Source organism: Aedes aegypti, chromosome 2, assembly GCF_002204515.2.
Source record: "Aedes aegypti strain LVP_AGWG chromosome 2, AaegL5.0 Primary Assembly, whole genome shotgun sequence".
NCBI lineage: Eukaryota > Metazoa > Arthropoda > Insecta > Diptera > Culicidae > Aedes > Aedes aegypti.
In genome coordinates, this window is record NC_035108.1 from 293780100 (window position 1) to 293792854 (window position 12755).

At 36.1% G+C, this 12755-nt stretch overlaps 1 protein-coding gene and 2 long non-coding RNA genes across 5 annotated transcripts in view; 1 reads left to right on the forward strand and 2 right to left on the reverse strand.

Annotated features, from left to right (window-relative positions):
* The window catches only part of LOC5566989 (cytochrome b5-related protein), a 46622-nt gene that overhangs the window by 28516 nt on the left and 5351 nt on the right, over window positions 1–12755 (forward strand). The gene's annotated exons all lie outside the window — the stretch shown is intronic.
* LOC110676658 lies at window positions 7283–10034 on the reverse strand. The gene is made up of 2 exons (XR_002500605.1): window positions 10003–10034; window positions 7283–7417 (listed from the first exon to the last, which is right to left on the reverse strand). It is a non-coding gene; the product is annotated as an uncharacterized LOC110676658 (long non-coding RNA).
* LOC110676657 lies at window positions 10027–10989 on the reverse strand. 2 transcript variants are annotated; one of them, XR_002500604.1, is made up of 4 exons: window positions 10521–10987; window positions 10381–10453; window positions 10186–10299; window positions 10027–10098 (listed from the first exon to the last, which is right to left on the reverse strand). It is a non-coding gene; the product is annotated as an uncharacterized LOC110676657 (long non-coding RNA). The 2 variants fall into 2 exon arrangements; XR_002500603.1 differs by having other exon boundaries at window positions 10186–10453; window positions 10521–10989.

Genomic DNA, 12755 nt, shown 5'->3' on the forward strand with positions numbered 1-12755 from the left:
AACTATCTCTAAATTAAAGCCTTAAATAGTCAAAACATCTAAACATGATCAAATAATGCATTTAGTTATTCTCCCTAATCTAGGCTTGAAAGTCAGCGTCATAATCAGGAATCGTACTCTAGTAATATACCGTTTCAGATACGATATATCTCTTACGGTGGACAAATTACTTGTAAACGGATTTGCAGCAATTAAGCATTCGTAACTTCCAATCAGAATGTTTCCCAAAAAGCCTGACAAATCCCAAACAGAAGTATTTGGATGTTTGGGAGGAGCCATGCCATGAAATTCAACCGTGTGGTAAATTTTGAATTTATTTTCAAAAGACTTTTCTCCTTATTTTTATTGCTGAACTCTTTTTACGTTTGTTTTATATGAAAAATGTTTATAACTATTACACCTACAAAATTGTACAGACCTCAAAACATGCGTCTCAATCGGCTCTAAAGATGAAGGGAAGACAACTTTGCTGAAAAATCTAAAAAAACACACAAAAACGTATTTTGAAGGGCCACCCTACATCAATAGCGAAAAATGCTCTAAAACGGTCAATTTTTGGCCTAGGAAAAAACTTTTTTTGTCAAATCGGCTTAAAATTTTCCATCTTCAACTTTGTAAAACAAACTATATCAATCTTCCGTAAAATAAAAGAGTTTTGATGGTTATCTTTTTTAAGTAAAATCACAATAGGGTCCTAAAGGCCTGTCCCAATTTAAATGCTAGACGCTTAAGTTTAGGCAAAAAACACATGTTTACTCAATTTTTTATTGTTTTTCTTTTGTTTAAGTCCAAAAAACATTTTTTTAGATTTTGTCACACTCCTTGGTTTAAACTCAAATTTGAGTGTATTTTGCTTTCCGTGTCCCTTCCGAAATGTCAGATAGGAACAACTCCAGTGTTAAAACTAAAAGCCCTGTGGTGATTTTGTCTATTAAGCGAACGTCAAACATGATCAAAAGTATCAAGGTTCATTTATGGACCCAATTTTTAAATTAATGTTTAAATATGATGTAGCCGTGTTTGAGCGGGGAAAATTGCTAAAATAGTTGCAGTAACATGCTCTTTCGTCTCATTAAATAAAAAACAAGATTTCATTTAAACATTTTAGGACCCAATTGAAGGCGTGAGTTCCATCTTTCCTCCTAAAACCCCAATCCGTCCCACTGTGCACTAGCGTTTTTTAACACGTAAAACTCATAATTATAGGAAAATAAAAAAAATTTAATACACGTATAATTTGTATTGAAATCACCAAAGTTTATTGCATAATTAATCAAATTCATTATTATACAACGTTAAAAAATGAATGTCAACATATCAAGTCATGTTGATTTTTATGAGATGACCATTTTTAGGGTTTTCCAGATCCTCTTAAGAGCTTTATAGTGGCTACCTAAATAATCCTGCCACTAAACGGCACCTGTCTGATAAGATTTGAGTCACTAGCCAACGAGCTCATTCAAAAACCAGAGCTACTTGATCAGATTTTAGTGAAAAACAAGAAAAAAAAACTAACATCTCACAAAAACGGGGAGGGTTTTAGCGGGGTGGCACCAACGATGAAAGCTAGTATAACTATTTCTTTCTACTAAAAGCCAAAAGTTTCGAAAATCGGTAGTAGCATTGCTGAGAACGAGCTTTAGAAATTTGTAGTTTCATCCTTAAAATTTACGGTTGAAATTAGCGTAACGCAACACCATAATATTGCATCTAGTGTAACTTTTCGAAGAATGGTCCGATTTTAAATCTTTTTTATGGAATCTTGACGAGTAGGAAGAGAATCCAAAATATAAGAGTTATATAAGAAGTATTTATTTCACAATGTCAAAAATTAGGCAATTTTTGTAACGCGACACCATAATAATGTGACTATATGAAAAAAAAATGTTTCCAAAGAACCAATAATTCGTTTAAAAAGAATAAACCCGCACATAACAATGCCGTCTAATACCCTTCTAGTTAACGGATAAGACAGTCATATTACACTTGATAATCTACGATCTACAGAGCCTTCATAAAAATGTTGTTAAATTGTCCCAGTTTATCACCAATAAATTATATTAACTTTATATTACTTTTCAGGTATGTTTTCTACTGTATTTCAATCAAATTTATGTTTTTTATACAACTCAACATATTGTCTTTCATGTTCTGCATAGCTTTGGAAATATTTCAGAGTTTGAATTTTCGATACACGGGTAAAAATCGGATCCCAAAATCATAAAAAAAGACTCATGATTTCTGGAGCCTAGGGTATTTTCAGTTTATGAAAATACACCATGATTCGAAAGCATGATATCATGATTCGGTGCACCCGTAACGCAGTCAGTGCGTTATACTTTTGGCAGAATCATAAAGCTAAATCATGATGTTGGGATTTGGAATCATAATTTCCGGTGCGCATCTTTATGGATTCTGGTCGGGTTTGCAAGCGCCATAAAGCTAAATCATATATTTAGGCTTTAGAATCATGATTCCAGGTGCGCATGGTTTATGATTCCGGTCGTTTTTTACAGGATCATGCAGCTAAATCATGCCATTTGGGATCCCAAATCATGATTTCTGGTGCGCATCGTTTATGATTATCATTATATTTTCGGACCATAAAGTGAAATCATGATACTGGGATTTGGAATCATGATTTTGGGTGCGCATCATTTATGATTCTGGTTGAATTTGTTGGCACCATAAAACCAAATCACGTTTTTGAAATTTGGAATCATGATTTTTGGTGCGCATTGCTAATGGACTCTGAGGAGGATGTAACGACAAAATTGCGTTGATACTTTCATTTATTGTAAAGAACTACTGTAGTGTGAAAGACAGAATAATATTTTAACTATTATTGTGCGTAAAGTTGACTTTTCATGTTTGGTGATTTGTAGATAATATTGTATTATTTTCTTGTTTATTGAAATGATGAAGGTTTGTTCTTTGGTAAATGCTACTACACATAGAGTACCTACATACACTCCCCGGTCAAAAGTTTGGGGTCACCCCCTGGAAGACATATATAAGTTTTATGGTGATATCTCTGCGAATTTTCATCCGATTTCAAATCCTTTAGGCTCATCTGAAAGATAAAGAATTAAACTTTGTACATAGTTTGCAGATAATAATTTTTACATATGGTCGGTGTTAAGTCAGAGTGAACTAGGCGATATTTTGGGACAGGTGTAGACAAGCCAACAATTTTGACAACTCTGAACTTTTCGATGCTATTTTGTTAGAGATATTTTATTACATAAAAGAACTATGGTATTTCAGAAAATAAAGCGTTTTGATGTGATATCCTAAGTTCCTGAAGGACATTTTTTCTAAAATCATTGAAAAATACATGGTCCATTCTGACTGGACATCGACCATATAGTGGTATGGAAAAATGACCCAAAATTTTGATATTTTCAATTGCGCCTACCAAATTTTGAGATGAAGGTTGTTATAGAAGCCTAGTTCTATACCCTCTCAGCCACTTTTAAGAGATCATGGCGGAAAAATCTAGGAAAAAAGGTATTCCAAAAAATATCAACTGATGTCATTGATAAAATTTTTGGGTCACCCCTTAGTATGTTGCAATCCTTAAGTTTTGAGTCTCTTTCATAAAAAATGTAACAATTTTTCGTTCATATCTCTATCATTTTTTTTCAAAATTATATTTCTACACTGCTGGTGAAGGATAATGAATAGTATGAATACTCATTATAAGTCTTACGAAAATGAACTCAAACTTTTATGGACTGCTTCATACTAAGGGGTGACCCAACACTTTTGGTCGATGACCAAAATGACTTTTGTGTCAATTTTTCATATATTAAATGTAAAAAAACATTGCCTGCCAACTTTGTACAAAATGAGTTTCATTCCTTATCTTTCAAATGAGCTTAAAAGATTTGAAATCAGATGTAAATTCGCAGAGATATGACCATAAAACTTTTACATGTTTTTTCAAGGGGTGACCCCCAAACTTTTGACTAGAAGTGTATGGTACTAAATTTAAGAAGTTACCTGTCATTTTAGTACCTTTAGAAGTTGCTTGTAGTATTCCTAACTGGTAATATCAGCTATTAGTAACTACATATGGATTAGCTAGAGCAGGGGTTCCCAAACTTTTTGTAATCACAGCGCCCTTTGACATTTTTTATCAGAAGCGCGGCGCACTATTATCATTTTATACAAAAATATGAATATTTTCGACAAAGTTTCTGCCAGACTTTTCATGCTAGAACAAAATCTACTTTTGCAAAAAGTACGTTCTTTGATAATTCAATACAATTATTGATATGAAAAACAATTGCACATTTTTTTTACAAAAATAGGAATCTGCAAAAAATATTAAATTATATTTTGAACTATCACAGTTTCTGGTGTTTCTGGATCCTGTAGTGAACTTTAAATTCTTGCTAAATTTGCGCCGCTTGTATTGTAAAAGCATAAAAATAGAAAAAACGACAAATTTTGATCGAAGCAGGATTTAAAAAAAATCGTCAAAGGATTCCTTTCAATTCGAGGCTATAAAAATGTCTTTACATTTGCGAAAGCTTTTAACATGGTTAACATTTTTGCATCAGAATAAGAAATAAGAAAAGTTAAATTGTTTCTCCCAGTGTTGTGAAACCCCCTTCTCGATATAACTAAGCGACTTTAATTTTGATAAGGAGAATAAAAATTATGGCATTTTCCAGGTTAGTTACTTTTTGACATTTGATCGCAGAAATGAGCCAGCCTAGGGCTGCAATTCTCTTGAACAATTAATAACATAAGTTCTTCCGTTTCTATGAAAATGTGTAGTATAACACAGGTAAACAGAGGAAAGAGCAAGCAAGCAAGATGAAAAAATCATAGTGGAGCTTTTAACAACACAATGTAACTCCATCCAGCCTGAAGATCTGTTTGTTACTGAGATCCCTACCAGCAAGGTTGTGACTATAGCGTAATAACAATTTGATATCATTTATAGAGGATGTTGTTTCAGAACTTCATCAATATATAAACTCTGAGAAAGTTCTAACTAATCCTACAGAAAACTCTATTACAGTAGACGTTCGGTCGGTGCAAACGGTTTAACTGCAATGCTTTTTAACTGCAAGTCCGGTAACTGCAACAATTCTCCAGTTATCGCACCACCAAACGTCAAAATGGTGCGCCATGTTAGCCCCTGTTAGCCCAAATGAACAGTCGAATGAATTTCACGTTCATTTTACGTCAGTTGATGGGTTGTTGACGTTTGTCAGTCGTTGCAATATCGAATTTCGTTCGCTAAGTGAAACGTAAAAATGTTGCAGTTACCGAACGTCTACTGTATATACCTTTACAATGTTTGTCAACATAAATTTGGAACATGGAATTTGAAAAACTTTGAACATAGATATTAATTTTTTTTTTGAACTGGTGAGCGATATCTCAAAGCTATCTTAATGTTTTCACTCCCAAAAAGTTGCATTCAACTTCTGTGGCGAGCAGCTTAGGGACCGTCCATAAATGACGTAGCATTTTTTCACTGATTTTGTACACCCCCCTCCCCCCTCGTAGCATTTCGTCACAAATACGGGTACTCCCCCTTGGAAAATACGTAGCATATGAAGCACCCCCCCCCCTCTTTGAAACAAAAAAAAAATAAATTCAGAAGTTCAATACATAGTTTGATATTAATTACTGAAACTGAAATGTAAGGATAATCCAATCTAACAGTTTGTTATACAGAGCGCTCAAAAGTAAACAGTTTGAAATAAACATTTTCCTGTTTAAGTTACATAATTTTGGTTTCCAGTTTCATATAGGCTAAATTATATTACTTTTGCTGATGTTACAATGAAAAACAAGTTTACTATAAAAAATGTGAAATAAAACGTTTGATTAGATTGATGAAACTTGTTACTGTCGAGTTAGGGTGCAATATATTTTATAATATATTGAACAGAAATTACGTTATTATACAGGATTGTTTTTTAGTTAATTTTAGTTAGGGAAATAAGTTTCAATGAAAACGATCAACAAAATATATTAATTTGAAATGAATCATTGTCATTATTATCCAAAATCAAATCCATTTAGCAATCAGTGGCCAGGTACATGAAGATACGATTATTATACAAATTATTCATATCCATTAATATCAGCTGAACTTCTTTATCGTTTCCATACTGAAATAATCTTGCACAACCTATAATGAAACAGTTAAATAATAAAAATTGTTCAAATTACCGAGTTATTAGAAAATTTAAAGATAGGGCAATTTCATTATTCTTGTGATATGAATGTTTTGAAGCTCATTTTATAACCCAAGTTTATAAGTAAAAAAAAGTTTGATATAAAACAATTGTATGCCATTTTTTCAGCGCCTCTGTTTTACAGACTTGTTTCAAAATGCTACGTCCACTAGCTAGGACCCCTCCCTCCCCCTCGTCACACTTCGTCACAAATTCGTGAAGCCCCCCCTCCCCCCTAAAAATCTACGTCATTTATGGACGACCCCTTAATTGTCTTCTTTGTTCGATTTTCGTATTCAACTTTCGTCTGATGCTTTCGATCAATGTAATACAATTATAACATAAGTTGAGAAGGTTTGCCAGGCCTTACTTTTAATCGGCCCACGGCGCCCCTGAAAAAGATTTAAGGCGCCCCAGGGCGCCGCGGCGCACAGTTTGGGAAGCACTGAGCTAGAGGTTTTGTCTGTCATTTTTTGCAGACTAAACTACTGTGTGACGGTCTGATTAAGGACATGGTTTGTGAAATCTAAAAATGGCTATCACAATGACAGCCTCTCATTCTGCTCTAATTCCCATGATCATAAATCTGATCATCCAGCAGGTCTATGAAGCTGAAAATATAACTCGTTGCTCGCTCACTCGCAGTAAACATTGTGGTACATTTTCAGATTGAGGCAGATTTTCAGATTTGTGCTCGAGAAAACGCGAGGCAAAATGCATAGTTTTGAGAGTAAACGCACTGCACCTTCACCTTAAGCTATTTGTGAGAACAACATTTATTTAAAACATATTTTGGGGTTTTGAGTTTAATTCATTTATTCTATTCTATTCACTTGAAAAAAGATTATTTTAAGAAAAAAGAACCATCTTCCAGTTTAATTATCTATACCTTTTAGCAAATCACGTGTGCTCTTCGGGAGCTCAATAATGGACGCCGGGATTTTGAACAGGTATGACTGAACAAAGAGCCACAGCGGTTTGCAGTCCGGAGTATATCGCAAATTTAGCACATAAGTGATATGCATACAAATGCATACAGCATGCACAATATTATCTGCGATATACTCCGCGCCGCCAAAAATAACCATCGTTGCTTTTGTTGAGTTGCTCGTGCCCACTGCGACAATTTGAGGTTGTAGCGATGATTCCCCAAATTTTTCGCGGAGATGGTTCAGTCGCCGCTCGATCCTCCCTTCTATATCACCTGCGTTCTGTATAAAAAAAAGAAAAAGTAAATACGAAATTAAATAATAAAGCATAAAACTATACTCAAAAAACAACTTTGTTATGAAGTGCAGCTATAAATTATGTGGTACAATTGATATAATTGTGTTCTCATGAACACTAAGTTGAAGAGGCAGGCGAAGTTCCAGTGGGGACGTTTGAGACAGAAAGAAGAAGAAGAAGAAGAAGAATGTGTAACATCCAGAATATGCAGATGATCGATAATCATGATTTTCTGTGCTGATATTAACTACATTTATTAGGGCTTCTGTCACTATGAATACAAGGTATAGTTTTATTTGAAGCAAGTAAAATTATATTCTTCTTTTTCTTACTGGCTCGACTTTCCTTACTGGAACTTAGCTGCCTCTTCAACTTGTGTAGAGAGTACTTTTACAGTAGTAGAGCACTTTAACAGTTATCAATTGATCGGCTTTATTTGCCTGCCTTTGCATGATTTGTACATTGTGTGGAAAGCACAATAATACTCTATGCCCAGGGAGTCGAGAAAATTTCCCGACCGGACCGGGAATCGAACCCGCCGTCTCCGGATTGGCGATCCAAAGCCTTAACCACTAGGCTAACTGGAGACCCAAGTAAAATTATATTACACTTAATCATTATCCTTTATACAACAAACGGACTAATTCTATTTGAGTGGTCCTCAGCTTGTCCAAAGGTAAATATAGAAACATTTAGAATCAATCAAGTGATTCATTTAGAAGAATACCTGCAAAGAAAAAGAAAAATAATATTTTTTTTCATTTTTACACATTATTTCTCCCCTTTCCAGAGGGAGGAGACAGACAGGACAGACAGACAGAGACAGAAATTCATTTTTATATATATAGATATTGTTCAAACAATACAACTGTTTTTCTCTGGAAGTACAACTTTCATTCCGTGTAAACTTCTACTCGCCAAAGAATAACAAGGATATTAGACTCAGAATACTTATTTTTATAATGAAGCAAAAGAAACCATACTAACTCAATGTTTCTCATTACATATTAGCTTTGAATGGAAATTGCCTTTCGACCATCGGGTAGGTTATGAAGATGGGACGGAGGATTACTTAATATCCTCAATGCAACATTTCCCAACATCGTAATCTTCCGGGTCCACTATAAACGAATCTAGATGCTCGTCGAACAGATGGTTTCGGTATATATGGACATCAACTCAATTTTTCACCAACATATTGTTTTACAAACTCAATTTCTCATCAACATATTTCCACCAACCAATTTACTTTCTTACTAACGTACTTTCTCCCTGAACTTTTCACAAACTCATTTTCTTCACTAACTCACCCAATCACCCATATTCTCACTAAGTCCCTCACTTTATCATTTTCTCACCAACTTTCTAATTCGTTTAATAACTCACCTCTGTTCTGTAAACTGATTGGCTTAGACAGAGAACTGCATTCGACTTTTTAACGATGTTTTTTCTACTTCGGCTCCATTATGCTTCCGAACTTCTGTGCCTTTCGATAAAATACTATGTTTGAGTTATTATAAACGATGTTTTTTTTCAAATATCTTGAATGGGATGCAATGTACAGTTCACCTGTCAGCCGTATCAAGCATTCAAATTCTTCTTATTAGATTGTTTTTGTGTAATGTATTGCCTGTATCTGCAAAACAGTTCCATATGAAAAAAAGTTGGCATTGAGAAAATCGTTATCAAAGTTTCAAACTACATAATTCATGCAAATGTTTGAAAAATCACTTATTATTAGCCAATATACAACATGGACCCGATTTTGTCAGCTCCATTTTGCGACAATCTTTATGCTGTCATCATTTTACAAATGAATATTTTCCAAATCTTTTTGGTCATCATCAAACTGCTTTCGAAAACTAAAAAATAGAGCGATAAAAAGTTGAAAAATATGTTTAAATTTTAAAGGAGAGCAAAACATGTTCTCCAAACAGGAGCTGACAAAATTGGGTCAATAATGTATGTACTATAATAAAGTTACAGTTACAATGAAGTTAGAATATTATAATAAATTACAGAAAAATAGAATGACCTCGAAAGCAGATCCTTATGATGATTCCTGGTCAGTTCAATTCCATCATGGGGCTGATATGCAGTTACTTTGGGTTTCCAGGTAGCGTAGTGGTTAAGGCTTTGGATCGCCATTTCGGAGACGACGGGTTCGATTCCCGATCCGGTCGAGGAAAGAATTTTTCTCGACACCCTGGGCATAGATTATCATTGTGCTTGCCACACAATGTACAATAATTATTCGTGCAATGGCAGGCAAAGAAATCTCTTCAATTAATTACTATGAAGTGCTAAAGAAACACTGAGTTGAAGAGGCAGGCCAAATTTTAGTAGAAACGTCGAGACGGGAAAGAAAGAGTCAAAAACTAACATGGGACAATTATGTGTTTGTGGGACAATTTTTATGTTTTTATGGACAGGATAGTAGGAGTGGGAATGGGGCATCCAAAACAGCAATGGAAATGGAAGCTAATTACGAATTAGAAGGCGGTGGAAAGTGGTCAGCATTTGATTTCCATTGCAGATGCAAAAATAGATTCATTTTTGTAACACTTACCGGTAGTTGTGGGGGAAGTCGGAACGGGAAACACCTACTGGGCGGAACCAGCCAAGGCTGAAAACGAAACGTCCGGAACGGCAACAAAATCGGGAGCTTATTACGGAAGAGAAGACGGTGAAAAATGGTCAATATTTGATTTCGATTAGAGGAGCAAAAATACATTAATTTTGTATCACTTACCGGTAGTTGGTAGGGCGGAGCTGGTAACTCAATGCGGAGCCGGAACGGATGCACCTATTGGACGGCAACAGCCGCGGCGGGAATGGCGACAGTGGCACTGGGACAACAAAACGGCTAAAAAGAGAAGACGGTGGAAAATGGTCAAAATGGATTTCGATTACAGGCGCAAAAATGGATTAATTTTGTATCACTTACCGGTAGTTAGTAGAGCGGAGCCGGAAGAATTTTCCCTCAATGCGGAGCCGGAACGGGCAACAGAATGAAACGGCTAAACAGAGAAGACGGTGGAAAATTGTCAGCATTTGTATTGAATTGCATGCGTTTTTTTCACTTACCGGTAGTTCTGCAGAGCCGGAATAGCTCGATATCAACGGAGCAGGAACGGAATAGTAGAGCAGGAACGACAGTAGAGCAACAGCGGCGCAGGAAACCGGCAATAAAAGTGAACTTTTTTTTTAAAAAAAGGGCAACTTTTCCGTGAATGCGCAGCCAACTATGCTTTGCACAAGCTTTGCTAAACACGTTTTGACAGGTGCACCGTGTGCGTAACGCTTTTCATGGTCATGATTTGGAGCTCATGAAAATGGTTGCTCTGAATCATGATAGTGGTAGCTCAGCTTCAAAAATCATGAGTCTGAATCATGATTTCGTCCCAAGAGCAATTTATAATTTTCATGATTCGTAAATCATGAAAATGGGATCAGATTTTTTCCCGTGTATCCTGGCGTAGATGTGCGTGGAATGTGTCTTTTTAATCAATGCTCGAAATCCACTAGTAAAGACAGGGTTGGTGGTCTAATGGCTACCGCTTCTGCTTCATAAGCAGAAGGTCATGGGTTCAATCCCAGGCCCTTCCCTTTCCTCGTACTTTGTAGTTGTATCTTTCACTTGCTTCTATCTACCACTCTTAAGGTGAAGATGAATCGAAGCCAAAGTTCAAATTTTCAAGAGCACGGATCTGGAGAACCAAACATCCGTTTGAGCTGAAAACCTAATCGATTGGTCACCACCAGCTAGTGACCAATCGATTAAGTTTTCAGTTTAAACGGAAGTTTGGTTTTCCAGATTCGTGCTCTTGAAAATTTAAAGTTTGGCTTCGATATATCTTCACCTTAATATATCACAGTTGATGTATCTATCACAGTTCATAGCATTTCCTATAACTCGAGACGGACAGAAACAAACCGTTTCCCTACGCTTCTATTCGTTCATCATTATAGCTTGCCTTCCTGATACATAGACAGTCTGCTAACCAAACCAGCAAGCCTCTCTGCCATAAAAATTACCCCACCCTTTCACCCTTCCCGCATGAACTGGCGCAGTGGTATATATGGTCAACCGTGGGAGCCAGTTGAATGCAGCATCAATTCCTTCCCCTTCCCCCTCAATGGTCTGCATTCTGACGTGGCAGGCACCATTGTTGCCAAAAAATAGAAGATCACCAGCACTTATACATTGAGGGTGTCTGTTAATCCCAAACAGTCATCTAGCTGGTTCCTTGTGTAAGACAGCGTCCATTTATTACGTAACGCTAAAATTTGAAATTTTTGACCCCCTCCGCCCCCTCCATAACGCTTTTTGTATGAAAAATTTCAATTTTTTGTATGAGCCGTAACGATTAAGCCTACCCTCCCCTCCCCCTAGAGCGTTACGTAATTTGTGGATGCCCCTAAGTGCAGCTGATCTGGTGATACTGGAGTAGCAACCACGGGCGGCCAATCAAGCTCAAGCTCTGAAGCTCAAGCTCAATGCTCGAAATCCACTAGTAAACTTGCTTGACGTTTCGGCGATGTTAAAAAGAATGAACACATCTTAACCCATACAGGCCTGAGTGAAAGCAAAAATACTAAAATCCTCACCGCTCAGCGAATTCCTAATGGACTCAAAGGATTTTTTCTCAGTATACTGGCACACATATTTAGTTTAGCAGCGTCCATTTTTAACGTAACGCTAAAACTGGAAATTTTTTACCCATTCCCCTTCCATAACGCTTTTTGTATGAAAAATTTAAAATGTTTGTATGAGTCGTAACGCTTGATCCTATTCCCCCTCCCCTAGTAATTTGTGGATGTCACCTGTCTAGAAGTGGCCAGAGAAACTCGGCAGGAGTTATTCCGATGGGTCACTGGGTCAAGTCGGATAAAAAAGGGTTGTTTTTATGGGGCATGTCAAGTTACCTTTATTTATTTGCAATGACAATCAATTTAAATTGCATAAATCATTAAGATCTGTTATTCAACATTATAAATAAAGTTTTGCATCAAGCCATATATACATACATGCCAAACACTGTCGAATGCTTTTTCTATATCAAGAAGAACAAGACCAGTAGATCAGCCTTCAAATTTGTTGGAACGAATCAAATTTGTTACACGTGATTATTGATGAGTGGTCGAATATCCATGTCGGAATCCGAACTGTTGATTGGCAAAAATTGGAATTTTTGTAGATGTGGACCATCATTCTGTTCACGATGGCCTTTTTAAAAAGTTTACTGATGGAGGAAAGCAAGCTGATTGGACGATAGCTGAAGCTACTGCAGGATGTTTGTCTGGTTTAAAAATCGGTAC